The sequence below is a fragment of the Chrysemys picta genome, chromosome 13 (genome assembly GCF_011386835.1).
Source record: "Chrysemys picta bellii isolate R12L10 chromosome 13, ASM1138683v2, whole genome shotgun sequence".
Classification (NCBI taxonomy): Eukaryota; Metazoa; Chordata; order Testudines; family Emydidae; genus Chrysemys; species Chrysemys picta.
Window position 1 is genome coordinate 24,366,893 of NC_088803.1, and position 25,393 is coordinate 24,392,285.

General features: G+C 46.6%; 1 long non-coding RNA gene across 3 annotated transcripts in view; it reads right to left on the bottom strand.

Annotated features, from left to right (window-relative positions):
- LOC135975493 (uncharacterized) overlaps positions 1 to 25,393 on the bottom strand; it is a 52,550-nt gene that overhangs the window by 9,578 nt on the left and 17,579 nt on the right. For 2 of the 3 annotated variants that reach the window (XR_010592447.1, XR_010592449.1), the window contains exon 5: positions 9,221 to 10,129. The exons of the other annotated variant lie outside the window; for it this stretch is intronic. This is a non-coding gene — a long non-coding RNA (uncharacterized LOC135975493). Of the gene's footprint in view, positions 1 to 9,220; positions 10,130 to 25,393 lie in introns of those variants that run through there. 3 annotated transcript variants of the gene reach the window in all.

The following is a 25,393-nucleotide window of genomic DNA, read 5'->3' on the forward strand; positions in this document are numbered from 1 at the left end:
CTGCATACAGATGTGGTCTCCTCATCTCAAAAAAGATATACTGGCATTAGAAAAGGTTCAGAGAAGGGCAACTAAAATGATTAGGGGTTTGGAATGGTCCCACATGAGGAGTGATTAAAGAGGCTAGGACTTTTCAGCTTGGAAAAGAGGAGACTGAGGGGGGATATGATAGAGGTATATACAATCATGAGTGGTGTGGAGAAGGTGAATAAGGAAAAGTTATTTACTTGTTCCCATAATATAAGAACTAGAGGCCTCCAAATGAAATTAATGGGCAGCAGGTTTAAAACTGGAATACTGCATATAGTTCTGGTGTCGACATTTGATGAAAAATAGGAGAAGGTGCAGGAAAGAGGCATAAACGTTATTTGAGGGCTGGAGAAAATGCCTTCATGGGCAGAAAATTCCAAGTGCTAAAGAGCTCTTTAATCTAGTGGAGAAAGACAGAACAAGAACCAATGGCTGGAAGCTCAAACCAGAAAAATCCAGATTAGAAATAAGGCACGAATGTTTAACAGTGAGAACAACATTTAGAACAAACTGAAGTGCCAAGGGAAGTGGTGGAGTCTCCATCTCTTGATGTCTTCATGCCAAGGCTGGAGGCCCTTCTCAAAGCTCTAGTTTAGTCAGACACAAGTTATTGGGCTTAATTCAGGGGTAATTGGGTGAAATGTAATGCCCTGTGATATGCGGGAGGTAAAACTAGATGATCTAATGGTTCCTTCATGCCTTAATCTCTATGGAAATAATAAGTAATCATAGATTTAGTCATGGGCATTTTTGGTAAAAGTCATGGATAGGTCACGGGCAATAAATAAAAATTCACTGTCTGTGACCTATCCATAATATTTACCAGAAATACCCATGACTAACTCTCTACTTCTGAGGCCTTGCTACTCCGGGGGGCCCTGCTCCAGTGCTGGGGGTTGACTGCCCCCAGCTGCTGCTCCCAAGACCACTCTCTGGATGGCCTCCGGGCACTCCTGTGATCCCTGCTCCAGCCGCCCCAGGACCGCTGCTGCTCAGGTGGTCCCCAGGACACCCCCAGGACTGCTGCTTGGGCAATCCCCAGAGCCAGCCACACCAGCTGCTGTTCCAGCGGTCCCTGGAGCCAGCTGCCCAGGGCTGCCTGAGCAGCGGCTGGTGCGGCTGGCTCGGGGCGCCCCCAGGACCTCTGCTTGGGCGGTCTGCGGGACCAGCTGGACCGGCCGCTGCTCAGACAATCCTCAGAGCCTGCTGCCTCCTAAGTAGTGGCTGGTGCAGCTGGTCCTGGGGACCACCAGAGCAGCTGGCCTTGGGTCACTCCAGCAGCAGCCAGTGTGGCTAGCCGTGGGCCACCCGAGCAGCTTCCCCTGGGGCCATGGGGCCAGATGCTCGGGTGGCCCTGAAGTCAGCTGCACCAGCCTCTGTGGAAGTCATGGAGGTCACGCAAAGTCACAGAATCCGTGACTTCTGCGACCTCCATGAAAGAATTGCAGCCTTAATCATAGTTATACCTCTGGCCTGCAGGATGTAGCAGAGTTGGAGTACAAGAGCTGGAGTAGAGAGGTGAAGGATTCCTGACCTTGCCTAACTCAGAAGGTTTGGAAGGGACCATTATGGAGAAGGAGGGAAACAAGCCAGAGGCAGATGCACCAAGTCCTGCAACTGAAGAGAGACATCCCTCAACAATGTGAGGAGCAGCAGCAACAGCACTGAGCCACAGTGTCAGATCAATGTGGTAGCTGAACAAGGAGAGAGGATCCACAACAAGGAGAGAGGACTCCGACATCCATGTGTGGCAGGCTGTTCCAAAGGAGCCTGGTAATGGGACACTAGATGGAGAGGGCTCTGAGTTATTACAGTGAATTCTTTCCCAGGTGTGTGTCTGTTGGGTTTTGCCCAGGTACTCAGGATCTAACTGATCGCTGTATTTGGGGTTGGGAAGGAATTTTCCTCTAGGTCAGATTGACAGAGACCCTGGGGGGGTTTCGCCTTCCTCTGCAGCCTGAGTCACTTGCAGGTTTAAACTAGTGTAAATGGTGGATTTTCTGTAACTTGAAGTCTTTAAACCATGATTTGAGGATTTCAGTGACTCAGCCAGAGGTTAGGGATTTATTACAGGAGTGGGTGGGTGAGGGTCTGTGGCCTGCAAGGTGCAGGTCAGACTAGACAATTATGATGGTCCCTTCCAACCTTAAAGTCTATGAGCCCTACCAGCTTACAATAAGCAGACTGCCTATCAGCCCCTGCTGCTTCTGCAGTGCTGCAACTGGCAAACTCCACCATCCATTCCATCAGAGCCCTGTTGAGAGACCAGTTACTGACTCATCCATGCTCGCTGAGGAATTTTGTTGTTGTGAATAGTACAGAAACCAGGCCCTCCCTTGATGAGACTGTTAAAAAGCTATACCCCAACTGGATGTTTTGGGGGATGGAGGGGAGAGACGAGGCTACACTCTTGTAAACCTCCTGCACTTAGGTCCTATTTCTGATTGGGTAAGTGTCAAGTATATTGTAAGTGGTCCTTGGCCAATTTTGATCACCTAATTTCTTTCTCTATCTTTTACCTTTCCTGCTCTGTCTTACCCATTTTCCCTCCCCTTCATGTCTCCGGGACAGTGAGGGGAAACCCAGATATATCATTCCTAGAGCTGGAACTAACAATGGCTCAAGCAATGACACTATTCGGGTGCTAATAAAAAGACATTTGATCTCAACAGTCCTTATGGCTAATGTTATAAACTGTGTTTCCAGGAACATCAAAGGGGTGAATCACCCGATAAAAAGTCACATTTTCTTGAATGCTGGGCTTTTTAAAGCCATGTTTGTAGATGCTGGAGCATTTCCTCCACCTACTTGCACTGAGCTCTTTCAAATGTGAAAATATCTGCCAGGGACACTAGCTTTGACAAACGGATCATGTCGTCAAAGAATGTGATCAAACTGGAAGGCTGCTGTGAGAGAGGTTTTGATTTTGCTTTGTAACACTCTTCCCTCTGATGATTGTTGTGTCAGCAGGGGAAGAGGCATGTAGCAGATCCAGCGGAACCCGTTTGTTCCAATATACCTCTTGCAAAGGAGACTCTCTTGCCTAGCTCAGGGATGCCCAGAGCGCACTCTCTGTCCTCTGGGAATCGGAGGAAAGTCAGAGAGGTCAGGTTCTATGAGAGTGAAGCACCCCAAAAAGCATCTACAGACAGAACTAACCTTCCCTGACTTCTGCCCTCCTAGCACCATTGTTAGATAGAAAGTTATAGGAACAATAAGTAAAACATCCACAACCCGTACCCCGAAGGGTCACAAGGCCAACTGTTGCACAGATTGGATCCCTGTAGTGAGGCCCACAGAACTCACTGGTACCTTGGGAAGGACAAGTGTCAGACACCTTTTCAGGGTGCTGTAGTGGAGGAAGGGGGTCACCTCAGCTTCAACCCAAGAATTAACATCCTCCAATTAACTTCTGCCTTCCAGGGATACAATGTGGCTACAACTGACGCACATGAACCTTCAGACTGGCCAGAGCTCCAGTCAGCTGCACCAAGTGTGTGACTGACCTAGTGCAGCCTGGTCAGTCCCTGGAGTCGGTGCTGTCGGCAGATCAACACCTGCTCCTTAGACTGGAACTTACTTGACCCAGTGGCAGAAGCTAGACCCACCTGAGTGGCCAAACTGGAAATGGTGAGAAGGAGGGCGAACTGGTGACACAACAGGCAGCTAAGAAAAGTAGACCCATATCAGAGTCTGGGAATGCCAAAGCTGCCCCAAACTCACTCCAGTCCCAGCATTTCCCGTTTGAACATTGCACCAGGTGCTCCGATGCAAACCTGCCCCATATTGTTTGGCTGGCTAAGTGTACGAAACTGGCTGATCATGAACTGTAGCTTGTGGTCAGACACCAGGGTCAACAATAACTCATTCTGGAAGACTAGTAGTATCTATAAGAGTTTGACTATCAGGTCACTGGAGATGTCAACCGTTAGCAAAACTCCCACCTATTTCACAGAGACACCCACAATCAACCAATAAATACAATCACAGACTCTGCACTAAGATCTACATGCAGACGTGGCCAGAACCCAGCTTCCCGCTCATGCATGGCGGCCTTTGCTGGCTATTTACAGAACAACTGAATGGGGGGCAAGTAGTTCCAAACTCAATGAACTGTCTTCTACTGGACAGCTACCAGAGTAAGCTGCACCTTAGCGTTTTAGTTCTGCCAGGCCCCAGTAAAACCCCACATCACTGCCTGTGGTAAGGCATCTTGTGTCCTACTGGGGCATGAGCTGTCATGGGGTATGAGCTAGAACAGGAGTCAGGAACTGGAGTCAAAGGTCAGAGTTGGAGCCAGGAACCAGGACTCAAGCTGAGGGTCAGAAGCAGAGTCAGAAGCAAGCAGGGATGCAGGGCTGGAGCGGACTAAAGCAGGACAGGAATAAGGCTGGAGCAAGACAAGAAACAAGGCAGACACAGGAGGAACTACTTGTTGAGCAGCCAATGACCTGCTGCTGGGTTTAAAAACAGGCCTGCTGGCTCCCTTCAGCCAATCAGAGGGACCAGCCAATCAGGTGGTTCAGCCAGGACCCAGCTGAGCTGATTAATCTGTCTGGAGGCTGGGCTGGCTAGTCCTCAACTGAAGGAGCTCACTCCTGACATCTTGAACTACCATTGGAAGGCCTCATAGTAAACAGCCTTGCACTGTAGATTACTCATGTCTGCAATGCCAGAACGGCCCTAACGCCAGCATCACATGGTTGTGTGGCCACCTCCTGGCTACAAATTCATACCCTCTGAAAGAAGGGGTTTGTGACAGTAGCTACGACTAGTTGTTTAGTTGTAATGGGTATGTCTTCCTGCTGTGACACCCCATTGCTTGATGCAGGAAACACTCTCATGTCTGGGTGAGGTAATCTGGAGAGCATGCCCACCGTCATACATGCAGAGCCCTCCTTTCGCAAGAGGGGTCTGGTGCCCACTGCTGGAAGTGTGCTGCTGTCATTGGGGAGTAGCCCTGTTCTAGGCCCCAATATTTTGACAAGGGATTTATGGACAATGAGGGGAATAATTTTCCTACCACAGAGTAACCATGACATTTGAGAACCGTGAACTCTAATGTCATTGCATCCTCCACTCGTAGTGTGTTCTGCTTTGGGCAGATGGAATGGAAGGCATATGGAATGGGACACTGGCCCTTTCAGGCCAACAATGCAAATTCACTTCCCCAGCCTCTACACCAGAGGCATCATAGGCTGAAATCAGGAGGCCAGGATCTAATACAGAAATACAGGAGCCGCAGCCCATTTTTGTTTTGGCTGCTACAAGGCGCGTGAACATGCTGGGGACCATTCCCAGCATATCCCTTGGGCTGGTCAATTACTGAAGGGGGACCATGACGTGGATAGGCCCTTTAGAAGTCTGCCAGAGAATGCCTGGCTGGCTGAAAGTGCTTGGCATTGAGAGAGAGAGATGGGCACAGGGCATCTAAGAACAGCTGCCTCTTCCGGCCAAAGAAATTAAAGAGGCACTGCACTGCTGTGCCTGTTGCCCTACAGCTGTAGGCAAGAATGTGCTGGGGCTATCACAGTTTCCTCCTGTGGAGCATGAGACTCCCTTGCTAGGCTTGACCAGACACTCGGGAACTACTGCCAGGCAACAGTCTTCGTTAGAATGTGTTGCCTTGTTAAAGAAATTAGCATCTCCAGGTTATTTTAGAACCACCTGCCAGAACAAGCAGTGGAACAATCAGTGCTGGGGATCTCTGGTGTTTAGGAATTGGGTAGTATCCCTTTAAATCATTTGGGAGCCTTTTATGGGGCCTCCTTGCCGTCTATTGCAGAACGTACCCATTCCGATTCCTGCCAGAGCAGCAGTGCACATAGGGAGCTAGGCTGGTATATTTGCACATAAATAAACAGGGCTACAGTAGAACCTCAGTTACGAACACCAGAGTTACAGACACACCTCACTTGGAGCTGGAAGTATGCAATCAGGCAGCAGCAGAGACAAATAAAAAAACCAAGCAAACACAGTGCAGTACTGTGTTAAACATAAACTACTAAAAATAAAGGGACAAAGAGTCCTGTGGCACCTTATAGACTAACAGATGTATTGGAGCATAAGCTTTCATGGGTGAATACGAAGCGTCTGACGAAGTGGGTATTTACCCACGAAAGCTTATGCTCCAATACGTCTGTTAGTCTATAAGGTGCCACAGGACTCTTAGTCGCTTTTTACAGATCCAGACTAACACGGCCACCCCTCTGATACTTAAAAATAAAGGGAAAGTTTAAAAAAAGCTTTGACAGGATAGGGAAACTGTTTCTGTGCTTGTTTCATTTAAATTAAGATGGTTAAAAGCAGCATTTTTCTTTGGCATAGTAAAGTTTCAAAGCTGTGTTAAATCAATGTTCAGTTGTAAACTTTTGAAAGACCCACCATAACGTTTTGTTCAGAGTTACTGTAGCGGGGTGAACACCCGCTCCTGCCCGGAAGGGCTTAAAACAGCCCTGGGGGAAGGTTGCGGCTGGAAGCGGCTAAGCTGGGCTGATTGGGAAGTGGCTGCAGTTGGGCCATGCCCCAATTAGGCCACAGCTGGCCTGTATATAAAGGCTGGGAGCCAGAAGTTTAGAGTCTCTCTCTGCATTCAGAGAGAGAAGGGCCTGGCTGCAGGGTGCTAGAGACAGGGTACCTGAGTGGAGCAGGGCTGGGGAGCTCTAGCCTGGAAAGCCCCAGGCTGTGGCCTAGCAGAAGGCCAAGGGGTAAGCCAAGGCAGTAGGTCCAAACCCAACCTTGCCAGTGATGAGTAGGCTAATACTGCAGTCTGCCCCAGGGTGTGGGGCTAGACAATGACTGGCAGTCAACATCTAGTGAGGTGGGAATAGTGGGTGGGGGTTCCCTGGGGAGGGGAGACCCTAAGACTGAGGGGTTACTGCTAGGGGGCAGCACCCCAGGTAAAAGGGCACTGGGATCTAGGGAGGGACATGGGATCCAGAGGACAGGTGGATCACTGGCTTGCAGAGGGTGTTCCAGGATGCTGGAAGAGCTAATTTCCAGAAGAGACCAGCAGGAGGTGCTGCAGGGGTGAGTCCAAACCTCTACAGTTACGTACATTTCAGAGTTATGAACAACCTCCATTCCTGAGGTGTTTGTAACTCTGAGGTTCTACTGTGTGCTAAAAAATAGCACTATCAAATATCAATAATCAGAATATTATGTGGCACTAAGTCAAAGACCTGACCTATGCCTAAGCAAGGCAGCTGATGGGGAGGCGTGGTGATTGGGCAGCTGGCAGAGAGGATTGGAGTGGAGCCTGGGCAGTGGAGCGAATAAGGTACCTTCTTACCCCCCCACACACATGGGTGAGCTGAACTCTGCAGATGCACCTCTGAACTCTGGGTCTGCACTGACCAAGGACAACTGCAGAGAAGGGATGGGCATGTTAAAGGGACTTTTGGTTGCTGAACTTAAGAACCTGAGGGAAAAGGACACCGCCCAACTTACTTGGGGTGGATCTTTTGCTTATGGTTTATGAATGCTGTTTGTGGTGTGTTCACAAATTAATGCCATTACTTCCCTCCTTTTATTAAGTTTTTTTTGCTACACCTTGACTCTGCTTGCGAGAGGGGAAGTATTGCTCTTAGAGGTGCCCAGGGGGTGGTGTGTAACTGTCCCAGCTCACTGGGTTGGGACTTGAGTGGGTTTTGTGTTGTATTGTTGAAAAGGAACTCCTAGATACTGAACCCAGGCCTGGTTGCTGCCAACACTGACTGGCAGCAGGGTTACAAGTTGTACTGACTGTTGTCACCATAGATGTTGACTCAATGGGTGCTCTGGGGCTCCCACCGGCAGCTCACCTCCACCTCTGCTCCGCCTCCTCCCCTGAGCATGCCATGTGCCTGCTTTCCCCCCCCAGCTCCCAGTGCTTGCACCACAAAACAGCTGTTTCACATGGCAAGTGCTGGGAGGAAGGAGGGGGAACGCAGCGTGCTCAGGGAAGAGGCTGGGGTGGGGATTTGGGGAAGGGGTCCAATAGGGGCAGGGAGTGAGTGGAGTTGGGGCGGGGACTTTGGGGAAGGGGTTGGAATGGGGCAGGAAAAGGGTGGAGTTGGGGCAGGGGCGCACGAGCACCCACGGGCACCGGGGAAAGTTGGCACCTATGGTTGTCACGGGATGATAGCTCTAGCTCTGACTAGTGGGATAGAGGTACTCAGTAATTCTACAGTGCAGACCAAACCACAAGCCTGACTACACTAGTTCTGAAGTCAAAAGTTCAACTGGTTGGGCCCAAACTGGTGAACACAGCTGGAGATTTCAGGGCTGAGAGGCAGCAGAAACCTGGTTTGAATCATCCGCTATCTGCTCTCCATGTTATTTGAGCTTGGAGCTGTGATGAACTGAAGGGGTCTGTCAGCATCACTTCTGAACTATAGGCGATTTTATGAAATTGTAGCATGAAATTACCATGTCCTGGAAAGCCCGTATGTGTGGCTCCTCCTGAGTTAGCAGGATTGTGTCTCAGCTCTGCCAGGCCAGAGACAATGGTGAGTGATTGTTCAAAGTCAAACACCTTGGGACAATGGCTTTGCTTTAGCTTGGAGAAGACACCCCCTCCTCTTGTCTGAAGGGAGGGGGGTTTAGAGCTGTGGAAAATTACCAAAAGGCAGAGCAAAACAAGCAAGTGACCCCAGCAGGAGTCTATAAAGGGGATCCCAGGGTGGAACTGTTACATGGTCTCAGGTAACAGGGCTAGATTCTTTGACTGGCAATACCAGTATCTAATCACCTGGGGAGTAAGTTAACTAAAATCTTCCCACTGCCCACCAGGTAGGTAACAGAAGACTAGAGGGAAATTCTTCTAAAACAAACAGGAAATTTATTAAAAGGGTTACTACCAATGTCAGGGAGAAGGGGGTGGGGGAGAATAAAACAGATTAAAACCATAAAACAACAATGTGGTTGCCCAAAATGGGCCTGAAGCCTGGTCCCCAATACAACCCTTGGCAATTTACACTTCTAACAAAACAAACTAAACCAAAGTACCCCAGAACTGTGCTGTATCTTGAAGGATGGATCTCGAGTGGGATCAGCTGCGGGTGTTAAATGACAGTCTCTCTGTTGCTTGGGTTCATAGGGACCTGGACCTGCAACTATGCACCCAGGGGTTACCAGGGACAGGAGGAGCTCAGGACCTTCCCTGTGTTGGAACCAGGAGACTGATGGTGTTGGCAATCACTGGAACCAGGAACAAGATAAGTGGATTCAGGTGGAAGATACCCGGATCGGTGGGATAGATCAGGTAAGATGGTGAAGGAACTCCTCGATGCCCATGCAAACGTGACTGTCACTAGTTGCCTCTCAGGGCTGGCCCACACTGGGGTGGAGGATCGATCTAGGAAACACAACTTCAGCTACGAGAATAGCATAGCTGAAGTCGATGTTTCCTAGATCGAACTAAGTTTGCTTACTGCAGGTCCACGCGGCGCAGGCAAGCTCCCCCGTCGGCAGCGCTTCCTCCTCTCGGCGAGCAGGAGTTCCGCGGTCAATGGGGGAGTGCTTCTGGGATCCATTTATCACGTCCAGATGAGATGCGATAAATCGATCCCAGAAGATCAATCTCTACCTGCCGAATCGGGCGGGTAGTGTGGACCTAGCCTCAGTCAGACAGCCCCGCTGAGAGCGCGTGCAGCCCTTTCATGCCTTCTGTGTCACGAAAGTTCTAGTCCAGACTGGTTTGATCCAGTCTGCTCAGATGCAGTTTCTGTGGCAAACCCTGTTTCCCGCCAAACGAAAAGGTGCAAAAGTGAACAACCAAAACTGGACTCCCTTTTAAAAGATGGATTCCATTGTCCAAAATGCTATATAACTAATTATTTTAATACAAATACAATAAATTCAAATGTGAACAGTGAAACAAGCATGAATAAACATATATAGGGAACTCCGCTCTACAGAACAAGGTAGAGAGCCATTTTGCACCAGAGTAAGATGAGGGATGCTGTTGCAGGGACAGGCTAGGGAAGAAGGCAGAGGATCTTGCCTGCCTGCTGGAGCACAGATGATCCCCCTTGGACTCCCAAGAGAAGGGTGAGCTAGTGAAGGACACTGCAGTTAGGATGTCTTGTGTGATCGGTGCTCTCCTGCACTCTAGCCGCTAAGTAAAGAAAATAAAGGTGTTAGACTAGGCAGCATGTGTGTGTTGACTGCTTCACAGCTGCTGTGTGACCCCGAGAGAGTTAAACTGTAACCAGAAGCTTCACACCTGTTGAGTGGAATCCTAGGAGAGGGGTGTGTTTAAGTACTGGGGAGTCAGAAGGGTCAGTGCTGTGTTCAGAGGGGCTAGGTGGCTGGACAGCAGGTTCCAGCACTCAGAAGGGGGGTGCCAGGTAGAGTGTGCCAGGGACCCTGAGATTGGGGCAGTGGCTGGACTCTGTTCAGGCTCCAGGAGTCTGAAACACTGCAGGGATCCAGAGCCAAAAGGCCTGGATTCCCTCTGCAGCAGTCCCAGTGGATGGCGCTGTCTAGGATTTGGGGATTGTGCAGCAGATAGACTGCAGTGCATTCACAAGTGCTTCCTTGCATGTCAGTAGTATCTGGCAGTACTGATTGTTCTCTGGTAGGCTGAGGCTTTCTGCAGTTTGCACATCTAGGTGATGCCAAGTAAGACTTTTCTCACCCCCACCTGAAATAGAGTAAAAACTCACTTCCTTCACAAAGCCCTTGTTTTTCCTCTAGAAATGTTCAGTTGCTCTGTATTTGGTTGGCCGGTGTTTAGCTTTCCCCTGTTCATTTTCTAAGTTTCTCTGCAGTATGTGGCTAACAAACATGAGCCAGCCTCTCCAGTGTACACACTAGGGCCTGGGTGTATTGCAGATGTGACATTATATGATTAAAATATGACCATGTATAATCATTGTTGCTACCACTGTTGTACAATTGCAACAAATCTTGTGCAAAGTATGACATGTAAGGGGTAACAGTCTTCTCTTGGGGATCATGGCCTATTGATCATGGCCGCAACTCTTGATGGCCAAGGGGCCCTACCACTCCACCGGGTCTGACCCAGGGCCCTTTGGGCTACCAGTAATCTGGCAACCAAGTCTGATTAATAATGTCCTCCTTGGGGCTCTTCCTCTTGTCTGCAATCCCTGGGGTCAGCTTAGTCCAAGGCTTTCCCCTGGTGGGGAAACCCAAACCACAATAAGTAAAGGGGGTTACCAATGTACAAAGTCCACAGGATACTTCCTCTCTGGTTGTCTTTAGGGTGGGCCCTCCTTTCCCTCAGGGAGGGCCCCTTGGGGCAGCTGTGTCAGGGTCTTAGGCTTCCCTCTGCTCTGTTGGAGCTGTGGGCTGCAGGTCTGCTCACCTTCAGCTCTGCCACCCAAATGGACTAATTCCCTGCCTTTTAATTCCTCCAGCAGATGGAGCATTTGATGCAGGGGTGGCGGAGTGGGGCTGGTAGAGCGTAACAAGATCTGTGAGGGGCTGCAATTGTTGAACCTCTGTACAAACCAGTGGTAGTAGCCAGCAAGTCCCAAAAACCTCCTGACCTGTTTCTTAGTGTTAGGGCATGGGGTGTCCTTGAGGGCCTGGACTTTATCTATAAGGGGCTGGATCTGGCCTTTCCCAAAAAATGTATCCCAGGTAGGTGGTTTCTTCTGTCCCTATTTTACATTTTGCAGGGTTTGCTGTTAGTCCAGCCTGTTGCAGGGAGCAGAGCACGGCCACAATTTGTGCCAGATGTTCTTCCCTGGTTTGGCTGTAGATAACTACATCATCTAAATAGGCTATGGCATACGAGTTATGGGACTGCAAAACATGGTTCGTGAGGCTTTGGAACGTTGTGGTGCCCCATGGAGTCCAAAGGGCATAGTTCAAAACTGGTAGAGACTGAATAGAGTGGCATTCTTGCAATTCTAGTGTGAGTGGGATTTGCCAATACCCCTGTCATAACTATAAAGGGAAGGGTAACAGCTCTCCTGTGTACAGTACTATAAAATCCCTCCTGGCCAGAGACTCCAAAATCCTTTTCCCTGTAAAGGGTTAAGAAGCTCGGGTAACCTGGCTGACACCTGACCCAAAGGACCAATAAGGGGACAAGATACTTTCAAATCTTGGGGGGGAAGGCTCTTGTTTGTGCTCTTTGTTTGGGAGTTCGTTCGCTCTTGGGACTGAGAGGGACCAGACATCAATCCAGGTTCTCCACATCTTTCTAAACAAGTCTCTCCTATTTCAAACTTGTAAGTAAATAGCCAGGCAAGGCGTGTTAGTTTTCCTTTGTTTTCTCAACTTGTAAATGTACCTTTTACTAGAGTGTTTATCTCTGTTTGCTGTACTTTGAACCTGAGGCTAGAGGGCGGTCCTCTGAGCTCTTTAAGTTTGATTACCCTGTAAAGTTATTTTCCATACTGATTATACGGAGATTTTTACCTTTTTCTTTAATTAAAAGCCTTCTTTTTAAGAACTGGATTGATTTTTTTTTTTCCCCTTGTTTTTAGATCAGGGGGTTTGGATCTGTATTCACCAGGGAATTGGTGAAGAGTTTCTCAAGGCTTCCCAGGGAAGGGAATCCACTTGGGAATGGTGGCAGCAGACCAGATCTAAGCTGGTAGTTAAGCTTAGAAGTCTTCATGCAGGCCCCCACATTTGTACCCTAAAGTTCAAAGTGGGGAAGCAGCCTTGACAACACCTTTTAAGTCTAAGTCACTAAAATTGCTTGTTCACTCTGGAAACCAGACCTATTTAATCTGAGAGAATCTTACCCTTAGGGCTTTTATATCCTCCAGAGTAAATGCAAACACTAGTGGAAGTTCCCAGTAGTCCTTCAGATTTTTTTGGGGAATGAAAGGTAGGTGCTCAGTCACCTCCCAATACCTGTGTTAGTCTTCAGTCATCCTGTACTGGAATTAGTCAATTACCCATCCCCCCCTTCAATTACCAGTATTAAGAATAGGTGCATGTTCACCTTTCAAATACCTCTTTTAGGGTCTTCAGTGTTTTTCTAGACTGGAATCGCTATGGGTGGGGATAGATGCATAGTCATCTTCCACATGCCTCGTTGGTACCGGGAAATATAGATGGAGGGAAGAAGTGCAGTTAACTCCCAAAACACCTCTTAGGTAGCTGGGGGAAGACACCCTTGTGGAGGCCTTCAACTTCTTTGAGTCAGATTTTAGTAAGTGATAAATCCTCTTTTAGACTCCTTATTAGTGGTCTTTGGCTTCTTTGTGAGCTGGAATTAACAGGGGGGCAGGAAGCATAGTTAACCCTATTCCTCCTCTCTGGCATGCCAATCAAAGGCTAGTGCACTGTCACCATCCTTGGCAGTCCCAGAGGAAAACTACCTCTCTGGCCAGCACCTTCAGCCTAGTTAGGTCTGTAGGCAGATGCGGGGCACCAGCATAACTGCTAGTTGTTATCCAGGTATTCCCATTATGTCCCTGAGCCAGTACTGGGTTTCTATAACGTTCAGTACCACTGACAATCAAATCAGTTCCTTTGTGTAAGACTAAAAATATGCAGGTGCTAATAAGAGAGTACGCTGGATTCACAAGAAATGCTGTGTTTACAAAAGAATTCCACAGATTGCTCAAAATAATGATGCGGTTGTGTTACAAAACTTATTAAGGATTCCAAGTGAAGCAAGAAGGAAAAGTTGTGCTCTCCTGACTTCTAAACTTCCCAATAAAACTCCAAATCACTCAATCATGCAGCTCAGTCCCAGGTTTCACAGTCCCATGTAACCTTGATTTGTGTTCCCAATTAGTAATTAAAAAAATAAGGAATAAAACCAAACAGAATCATAGAATATCAGGGTTGGAAGGGACCTCAGGAGGTCATCTAGTCCAACCCCCTGCTCAAAGCAGGACCAATCCCCAACTAAATCATCCCAGCCAGGGCTTTGTCAAGCCGGGCCTTAAAAACCTGTAAGGAAGGAGATTCCACCACCTCCCTAAGTAACCCATTCCAGTGCTTCACCACCCTCCTAGTGAAAGTTTTTCCTAATATCCAACCTAAACCTCCCCCACTTCAACTTGAGACCATTACTCCTTGTTCTGTCATCTGCTACTACTGAGAACAGTCTAGATCCATCCTCTTTGGAACCCCCTTTCAGGTAGTTGAAAGCAGCTATCAAATCCCCCCTCATTCTTCTCTTCTGCAAACTAAACAATCCCAGATCCCTTAGCCTTTCCTCATGACATGTGCTCCAGCCCCGTAATCATTTTTGTTGCCCTCCACTGGACTCTATCCAATTTTTCCACATCCTTCTTGTAGTGTGGGGCCCAAAACTGGACACAGTACTCCAGATGAGGCCTCCCCAATTCTGAATAGAGGGGAATGATCACATCCCTCAATCTGCTGGCAATGCTCCTACTTATACAGCCCAAAATGCCATTAGCCTTCTTGGCAACCAGGGCACACTGACTCATATCCAGTTTCTTGTCCACTGTAACCCCTAGGTCCTTTTCTGCAGAACTGCTGCCTAGTCACTTGGTCCCTAGTCTGCAGCAGTGCATGGGATTTTTCCATCTTAAGTGCAGGACTCTGCACTAGTCCTTGTTGAACCTCATCAGATTTCTTTTGGCCCAATCCTCTAATTTGTCTAGGTCCCCATATCCTATCCCTACCCTCCAGCGTATCTACCACTCCTCCCAGTTTAGTGTCATCTGCAAACTTGCTGAGGGTGCAGTCCATGCCATCCTCCAGATAATTAATGAAGATATTGAACAAAACCGGGACCGACCCTTGGGGCGCTCCGGCTGCCAACTAAACATGGAGGCATTGATCACTAACCATTCAGCCTGACAATCTAGCCAGCTTTCTATCCACTCATCCACTCTAGTCCATTCATCCAGCCCATTCTTCAACTTGCTGGCAAGAATACTGTGGGAAACCATATCAAAAGCTTTGCTAAAGTCAAGGAATAACACGTCCACTGTTTTCTGCTCATCCACAGAGCCAGTTATCTCCTCATAGAACGCAATTAGGTTAGTCAGGCATGACTTGCCCTTGGTGAATCCATGCTGACTGTTCTTGATCACTTTCCTCTCCTCAAAGTGCTTCAGAATTGATTCCTTGAGGACCTGTTCCATGATTTTTTTTTCCAGGGACTGAAGTCAGGCTGACTGGCCTGTAGTTCCCCAGATTCTCCTTCCCTTTTTAAAAGATGGGCACTACATTAGCCTTTTTCCAGTCATCCAGGACCTCCCCTGATCACCATGAGTTTTCAAAGATAATGGCCAATGGCTCTGCAATCACATCCGCCAACTCCTTTAGCACCCTCAGATGCAGTGCATCCGGCTCCATGGACTTGTGCTCGTCCAGCTTTTCTAAATAGTCCTGAACCACTTCTTTCTCCACAGAGTGCTGGTCACCTCCTCCCCATACTGTGCTGCCCAGTGCAGTAGCCTGAGAGCTGACTTTGTTCGTGAAGACAAAGGCAAAAAAAGCATTGAGTACATTAGCTTCTTCCACATCCTCTGTCACTAGGTTGCCTCCCGCATTCAGTAAGGGGCCCACACTTTCCCTGATCATCTTGTTGCTAACATACCTGAAGAAACCCTTCTTGTTCCTCTGAACATCCCTTGCTAGCTGCAACTCCAAGTGTGATTTGGCCTTCATGATGTCACTCCTGCATGCCTGAGCAATATTTTTATACTCCTCCCTCGTATTTGTCTAAGCTTCCACTTCTTGTAAGCTTCTTTTTTGTGTTTAAGCCAAGGTGGTCACTTGCCATATTCACTATTTTTTCTACACATTGGGATGGTTTGTTCCTGCAACTTCAATAAGGATTCTTTAAAATCAGAATTCTTTAAGGTTTGAGTCTGTAGGGCAGGTACAGATAATTTAATTAGTGGAGGACTGTGAATGACAAGTGATAAAATAAAAGACTTTATTTACTCTGAAATAGTCATTCCTTACAATGGAACCACATACTGCACTGATACTCCCATTCTAAAATGAAATAATGCATTTAGGGATGATCAATTCCTAACAGAAGAGAATGGGTATATTTTCTCTAATGATACCTTGAAGGCAGAGGGGTGTGCCTAATCTGAAATTAACTTTCTACCCTCTTTATAATTATAACACCCCTTAATTAATATGAACTCTACCTTTTTACCATAATTAAATATTTTCCAATTTTTCATTGCTATTTTACATTAAACATCTTAATTAACATATGCATAACTATCCCATGTACCAATAACTATAAAAATAGATAGCATTAACAATTTATCTGAAACACTTGTAAAAATCAGGACCAAATCATGTTTACAGGACCTGAGTTATGTCCTAACTTATCTCCAACTTGCCTCTGACTTCACTTCACTCATATTTTACCAAGACTCACTTGCCTCGTCTCTTTTTAAGAAATAGGCCCAAAAATCTACTTACATTTCTATATAAACAAGCATCATCTCTATAAGCTACACAATCCATCAATGGCTATTAACCAAGATGGTCAAGGATGCAACCCTACGCTCAGAGTCATGATAAATCTCTGACTGCCAGAAGCCAGGAGTGAAAAGTAGAGGTGGGTCACTCCATAATTGCTCTTTTCTGTACCCCACCCCTGAAGCTCTGGTACAGGCCGCTGTCAGAGACAGGATTCTGAGCTAGATGAACAATGGTCTGACCCAATACGGCTGTTCTTATGTCAAGGAGAAGAACACTTAACAGCCAGTCCTTAGTTGCCAGTGGAACAAGTCCCTTGAAAGGCCAGAAGACCGCTAGCTGTGAAGTTTCCTCTGTTCCTGTGGTTATATGTTTGGAAGGGAAATACCAGGCACAACTCTTGGTTTGCCTACACCAGAAAACATCTCCTTGCTGATAATGGAGGTTAGCATCAGATGCAGCTGAGTTGGCACTGAACACAGGTTAGGGGCAAGTGTCGATTGAAAAGCGAAAGTTAAAACCAAAATGGTGCTGAACCTAATTTCTCTAATTTTGTTGAACGTGGGTTGTTTTTGGCAAAAATCGAACAAAGGAAGCCACTGCCACAGTCCTCCTGTCTGGAAGGGAACCTGGCTGAGAATTGGATGAAAATGTTTGTTTGGTTACTTCTTGTAAAGTGTGGTAGGATTGCAAGTACTATTGTGGATAAACAGGAGTTGGTGAAATCTCCCTCACTACCATAATCGGCAGGCCAAGAGGCATGGAGCATGAGGATGACTGCAGACTGTTAGAGGCATTCAGAAGTTTCAAGAGTGCCCAGATGTCACTTGGGAAAAGCACATCTTCTTTAGAAGAAATGTCCAATAAGGAACTATGTGAGATCATTGATCATTTTGCTACAGAGCTACATAACAAACTAAATTGTATAAAACTGAACATCCACCAAGTAGACTAACTGAATTATTCCTGAAGTACTTGATAACCTAGTCAGATCAAAGAGTGATCTTTTCAGGGGTTATTTGCAGGGCCTGCGAAAGCTGATTCCTAAATGAATGTTTTAGCAAATACTGAAAGAACAGACGTGTGTCTAATTAAACATGCATCCCAAAGCTTAAAGACAGAAAGCAAGAATAAACACATGGCAGAGACTAGATTGGTCTGCCTCCAGACATTTGGCAGTCATAACACAAGACAGAGGTGTCCAGCACACAGGGTGGATTTTCATTCATGTAATAGAAGCAACCATTTTTCAAAAGCCTGTCATTTGCAGCATAAGTTGTAAAGAAATACAAAAGCAAGATACTGTACATTAATGGACATACCGCTGGAAGACAAAGCTCCAAAAATGATGCAGAACAGAGTTCTTTGCTGGCTGTCTTAAGTTTACAAAGCAAGAGGTTTACAATAAGTTGTTTTATGATACTGGCAAGAATTAACCAAAGGTGATTTTCAAAATAGATCCTGGAGCTGAGTACAGGGGAATCACAAAGTTATTAGTGACCACCACATTTAAAACAAAACAAGCTCATCTCATGAAGTGGGTACAAAATGAGCCTCTGTGGCAAAGCTACACTGGCACATCTGTGTGAGGACAGATGCCACCTCGCAGTTTGAAATAGCAGAACAGAAAGTATGCAAGTACAGGTTGTCAGATGGGTATATAACTTATAACAGCGCACTGAACCTTAGGGCACATGTGTGGCATGTATGCCTGTTAGGGCACCTGGCTATTTAATGCTGAAAATTCTGGGAGATACAGTCCAGAGGAACAGTTTAGAGCTGTAGTCCTGGGACACATGACTAGGAGCAAGCATGTGACCTATAGGAAACAGGAAATAAATATTCCTGTCCCTCCAGTAGGAGCCAGCACACTGAGACACATAGCAAGTGGTGGGAAAGGCTCTCTATGGAGGGCCAAGAAGAAAGGCTGAGGAAAGCTCGGCAGCACTCAAACAGGAAGGGGCAGGATACTGTGACTGGAGCCCTGAGATGGGTGAAGGGGTGTTTATATTCTGTTAGTCATAAATTAAACTCTTGTGTCACTCTGTAGTGTCTGAAGTGGCTCACACCCGTGAGTGCCTACCTCAGGGCAGACTGTCAAAAGCAGGGCAGACACCCTAGACTGGTGTGTTCTATAATAAGATTTCACCAACTCAATACCCAATGTGAACTCCCAATAGTCTTATAATGGAGTCACAGACAGTTCCCTTAGACTGTCCAGTCTATGTGATAAATGGTCACTTACACCAAAAATCACAACATATTCCAGGTTACCCCCAGTCCCAAGAGACCAGTCACTGACCCAGGTCAATTTGCATCCTAGATCTCGCATCAAAGACCGTGTTTGTAGCCAATTCTATACTAAACTAACTAAAGATTCATTAGCTAATAAAACAGAATGAGTGTTACTGAGAGGTTAAAGCAGGTAAAATACATGTACAGGGAAATCAGTCTGTAATTCCAAATGGTAACAGAAATGTAGTAATCTGCAAGTTTCCCAAAAGTCTCTCAGGGTTACCCAGAATAACTCTGGGGATCTCTGTCTTCTCGTTCAGTTATTCTGCCCTGTTAGAATCTAGACAGTCCAGAGATGAAGGATCCTTTCCTGTATCCACACTTATAGCTTCTTCTCACAGAAAACAAGTTGACAGAGGGTCACTACCCACATGGACTCTTTCTTTGATGATGGAGAGTGAGGAATACATTTAAAGTCTTTGATCTCCACTCATCTCACACACACTGACAACTTGCTTTGAAATTAGCACCTTCCAGTTAAAGTTCTTCATTTGCATTCCACAAATTTCTTGTTTGATGGGTTAGTTAGTTAGAGGGGGATATACAATGTAAATGTTTGCTACTGCATTATAACTGGATACAGATAAATGAAAACAAGGCATGCAGTATCCCATTAGTTTTCATGATATTTAAACACCAAATATACTCATACATTTAACAATCACTTTGATCTACACTAATACACAAGTGAATTGGCCTGGCTTCCAGCTATGCATTTGTAAGCTTTCAGTGAGGCCTGGTGCTTTGACATGAGCTGGCATCTGGTCTGCCAGCATCACACCTTGGAGGAGAAGTGTGTATGTCAAAGATTTACATTGTGTTTGGCCATTAATAGAGCTGGGCCTGGAAAGAGGGGAAACTGAGGCATACTACACTGGCTGCAGGGAGGCAGGATACCTTTCCTATAGACCAGGATGAAAAGTATTTTCTCAAAGAATCTGATGAGTTATTTAACATACTAGTGGTGTATTAAGGATATAATGCATGTACCCCAGGAAGTCCTATTAGCACTGAGAAAACTGAACTTGACTGGATGGTAAAACTAGATGTGAATGAGCACATTAAGACTGAACAGATTAACAGTATGGGCATTGTAATAAACTCAAACAAGTTAAGGATTTATATAGATCCAGAATAATTGAATAAGGCCATCAAACACAAGCACTACCCCAGGAAACCAGCTTCAGGTTTGGAAACAAGCCAAAAATTCTGACTTCATACTCGAAGTGCCAGACTTCCCCTTCACTTCCCCTTTGGGTCCCTGTGTTTAGGTGACTTCTCTAGATTACCGCTGCATGTGAGTGAAACCAAAACAGCATGTCTCACATCTCTGAGGATTTGCTGATTCAGTACAGGAGTTACAACAATATGTGACCGTGTAACATGCAAAGAAAACCTCAAACCGCACCAAATCCAACACTGAAAACTGAACAAAAGCAGTGTCAGGGCTACAATCAGATTGGTTATGTAGGGAGTGTCCACAATTTCACCTAGAGTGCTGTTACAGACATTTCAGTGAGTATTAATGACCAGTGTATTATTAGTTTTCAGATAATGTCTTACACGACACCTTTCAAATAAGTATCATGTTGACAGGGTGTGAGGTGTACTGAGCTGGTGAGGTTAGCTGAGTTTTATTGTTCATATGGGGGGAGCCCTTTCCCATCTGGTAGTGGGGAGCTTGGAGATCACACTGCCTAACTTTTAAGCATCTAGAAAATCACAGGTATGACACTGTTATCCACAAAGCTGAGTTAGATGCCCAGGCACCCTGTACAATGATTCAGGAGACAGATGCTCTTTAGACTGCGATCCACAAAAGTCAACACACTAGGTGGGGAGATGCCGACCAGAGGGGTGTGTGCCAAGTTCCTCCTCTCTTGCAGAGATAGGAGTCTAATGCTGGGCTGCAGAGATAGGAGTCTAATGCTGGGCTACAGAGATGTGTCACACTGTCTGGAGTGCCTCATTACCATGAGTACCAACCTCAGGGCAGACTGTCAAGAAGCAGGGCAGAGCACCCAAACAGGTTTTATGTTCTGTAATTCAATTTCACCTGCCCAGTGACAAGTGTGAACTCCTAAAGCACTATAACAGTTTTACCCTGGGGCATTCTAGTCTATCTTGCCACCCAGGTAAGCTGAACTTAATGATAGATAGTTGCTATACACCAAAGTTCAACAAATATTCTGGTTACTCTCACATTAAAGACAATGCTTGTAGTCAATCCTGTAGTTAAGGCCCTACCAAATTCACAGTCCATTTTGGTCAATTTCATGGCCATAGGATTTTTAAAATTGTAAATGTCATGATTTTGGCTATTTAAATCTGAAATTTCACGGTGTTGTAATTGTAGGGGTCCTGATCCAAAAAGGAGTTGGGGGGGGAGGGTGTCACAAGGTTATTGTAGGCAGGGTTGCAGTACTGCTTCTCTTACTTCTGTGCTGTTGCTGGCGGCGGCACTGCCTTCAGACCTGGGCAGCTGGAGAGCGGCGGCTGTGGGCTGGGAGCCCAGCTCTGAAGGCAGAGCTGGCAGCCGCCACTCTCTGGCCGCCCAACTCTGAAGGCAGCAGTGCAGAAGTAAGGGTTACATGGTATGGTATTGCCATTCTTACTTCTGCGCTGCTGCTGGTGGGGTACTGCCTTCAGAGCTGGACACACGGCCAATAGCTGCCGCTCTCCAGCCACCCAGCTCTGAAGGCAGCGCAGAAGTAAGAGTGGCAACCTGCGACCCCCGCCTAAAATAACCTTGTGATCCCCCTGCAGCCACTTTTTCAGTCAGGATCCCCAATTTGAAAAACGCTGGTGGTCGCTGTGAAATCTGGTCTTTTGTGTTCTTTTACTGCATACTATACAGATTTCATGGGGGGAGACCAGATTTCATGGTCCGTGAGGCATTTTTCATGGCTGTGAATTTGGTAGGACCCTACCTAAGAATTTATTAACTAAGAAAAGAAATGAGAGAGAGTTATTACAGGGTTAAAACAGGCATACATACACAAATGAGTTACATATTCCTGGGGGAATTCTGCACCAAAAAAATAAAAATTCTTTTCATAATATTTTCAAATTCTGTAAAATTCTGCATATTTTATTTGTCAAAATAACTCAATATAATCACACCAGTTTCAATTATTTTTGGTCTTTTATTTCAAAATATCTGTCAGCGAGTATGTCTGTAACAATACAGACAACAACAAAAATTCAGGAAATGTTTTTTGACAAATAGATTCCTTACTAGGTATATTATAAATTACAATACAGAAACATATTTCCTGCACCCCTCAGTAGCAGTGCAAAGGCTTGGGGGAGTCAAGGGTAACGGAGGAGCTGAGGGAGAGGGAAGTAATTGCTGGGAAGGAGCCTGCGTGTAAACTTGGAGGGTTGTTGGGGGTGGGAAAAGTATGCAACAAGTTTTTTGTGGGGGCAGGGAGGGATTGTTAGGGAGCTTCTCCCATGCAGACCCTGGCTGATCACTAGCCTCTCCTATTCAGTCAGGCACATCTGCCCCTGTCCCCATGTGTCCCTGCACTCCCATGTGTCCTTGCACCCCCTGTTCACATGTGTCCCTCTACCTGCATTCAGATACCCCCTTCCCCCATCCCCATGTGGCCCTGCACCCCCTCCCCATCCCCATATGTCTCTGTTCCCCCACTCAGCCACCCTGTATCTATGTGGCACAGCACCCCCTCCCCCATCCTTATGTGGCCCTGCACCTCCCTCCCCCCTGTGGCCCTGTGCGTCCATTCCAGTTCAGCTCCTGCCCCAGTCTGTCCTCCCCCACTAGCCCTTATGAACAACTGTCTGATCCTGCACCAGCCCCATGCTATCTGTCTCCCCATAGCCCCTAACTCCTGACCTGGCCCAACAGGCACTGTGAAAAAGGCATGTTCTTTCTTTTCCCTAGCTGGCCGGGAGCTGCTTCTCTGTGCTATCACCACAGCACCCCCTGGTGGGCAAAATGTGGAACTGCAGCCACTTTCCAGCTGAAGCTTTTTTCTGCGCAAAAAAATTTAAAATATGCACGTCTCATTAATTATGCACACACAGGGGCACAGAATTCCCACAGGAGTATGGTTACAGTCTATGGTTTTAAAAGGTGACAGATTTGTAATAATGTGTCAGCTCTGCATGTCTATTTGAGCTAATTGAGGTTGACCTTGGGGATCTCTGCTTCTGTTTTATAACTCCAGCCCTGTGAGAACCTAAACAGCAAAAGGGATGACAAATGTTCTGGTCATTTATTTCCTTCTTCCAGAATTCAAGATGATAGGATGAGTCCTTTTGCACATAGCTTCTTCACGGGTTCCAGGGGGCAATTAACAAAGTCTTTGTATTGTGATGTTCCACAATGGTCTATTAAGGTTTTGTCTACACTAGCACTTATATCAACACTTTTGTCAGTCAGGGGTGTGAAAAAATACACCCCGACTAACATAGGTTTCACCAACAAAAGCGCCGGTGTGGACAGCGCAATGTTAGCAAGAGAGCATCTTCCACCAACATAGCTACTGCTGCTTGTTGGGGGTGGTTTAATTATGCCAGCAGGAGAGCTCTCTCTCATCGGCATGGGGTGGCTACACAGGAGACCTTACCGTGGTGCAGCTGCGCCACTGTAAGGTCCACAGTGTAGACATAGCCTTAGTTTTGATAGGCCTTCTTGATGGTGAGGAGATGATCCCTCTTGATTGGGTTCACAGTTTTGGAGCAAACATTTTTTACAATTACAAAGCAAAAAGTTACGTATTTCCTTATAGCATGGCATACAGCCATTACAAGTGAGATTATGAAATGTTTGTAAATTGCTGCATCCATTAAAGTTTAAACACTAAACACATTGCTGTAAATCCAATACCTATCTTAACCGTGCTAGCACACAGGTGACACAGACTGCTTTCCAGCAAGGAATTTGTCAGTGTTCGGCTGAAGCCTAAAACCTTTCAAGAGCTGGCACTTGGTCTGCCAACAACACAGGAAGTACCCATCTCTGCTTAGCAAACCAGGAACAGTAACCAGCAGCTTGGAGTCAGGTGACTTAAGGGCCTAAGCCATTTGTTGTGGGAATGTGTTAGGTGCCTACCTCACTCCACACAAAACTGCTGGAGGAATTGGTAAATATATACAATGAGGAACAAAGAATGTAGGGCACACGCAGGATGGGGGACTCTATCCTGGGAAGCAGTGACTCTGAAAAAAACTTGAGGGTCATAGTGGATAATCAGCTGGACATGAGGTCCCACTGTGGCCAAAAGAACGAATGTGATCCTGGGATACATTAACTGCGGAATCTTGAGTAGGAGCAGAGAGCTTATTTTACCTCTGTGTGTGGTACTTGTGCGACTGCTGCTGGAATATTGTGTCCAGTTTTGGTGTCCACTAGAACAGCTTCAATAGGAGAGACTGAGGGAGCCTCACATCAGAAATTCTGAGAATAAACTCAGTGGTTAGTGCATCCACCTGTGAGTGGAGACCCCTGTTCAAATCCTCTCTTCTCCTCTGGCACTCTCACTCTTAAAAACTTACACTTTATTTCCTGTCTGAATTTGTTTAGTTTCAACTTCCAGCCATTGGATCAAGTTACACCTTTCTCTACTAGACTGAAGAGCCCATTATTAAATATTTGATCCCCGTGTAGCTATTTATAGACTGTAATCAAATTACCCCTTAACCTTCTCTTTGTTAAGCTAAATAGATTTAGTTCCTCTAGTCTATCACTATAAATAGGGCCCTACTAAATTCACGGCCATGAAAAACGCATCACGGTTGTTCTCCCCCTGTGAAATCTGGCCTTTTGTGTGCTTTTACCCTGTACTATACAGATTTCATGGGGAAGACCAGTGTTTTTCAAATTGGGGGTCCTGACCCAAAAGGGAGTTGCAGGGAATCACAAGGTTGTTTTAGAGGGGTTGCGGTATTGCCACCCTTACTTCTGCGTTGCCTTCAGAGCTGGGCGGCTGGAGAGCGGCAACTGTCGGCTGGGCGCTCAGCTCTGAAGGCAGTGGCCCACTAGCAGCAGCACAGAGGTAAGGGTGGCAATACCAGACCATGCCATCCTTACTTCTGCGTTGGTGCTGGTGGCGGCTCTGCCTTCAGAGCTGGACTCCTGGCCCACAGCTGCCCCTCTCCAGCTACCCAGCTTTGAAGGCAGCGCCGCCGCCAACAGCAGCGCAGAAGTAATGGTAGCAGTACTGCAACTGCCCCTACAATAACCTTGCAACACCCCCCAACTGCTTTTTGGTCAGGACCCCTACAATTACAAAACTGTGACACTTCAGATTTAAATAGCTGAAATCGTGATATTTATGATTTTTAAAATCCTGTGACCGTGAAATTGGTAGGGCCGGATTTTTAACCCTTTAATCATTCTCATGGCTCTTCTTTGAAACCTCACCAACATCCTTCTTGAATTGTGAGCACCAGAGCTGGACACAGTATTCCAGCAGCAGTTGCACCAGTGCCAGATATAGAGATCAAATAACCTCATTACTCCTACTCAAGATTTCTGTGTACGCATCCAAGGATTGCATAAGCCTTTTTGGCCACAGTGCCACAGTGGGAGCGCATGTTCAGCTGATTATCCACCACAACCCGCAAATCTTTTTCAGAGTCACTGCTTCCCAGGATAGAGTCCCCCCGTCCTGTAAGTTTGGCCGACTTTCTTTGTTCCTATGTGTATACATTTACATTTAGCCATATTAAAACATACAGTTTGCTGGCACCAACT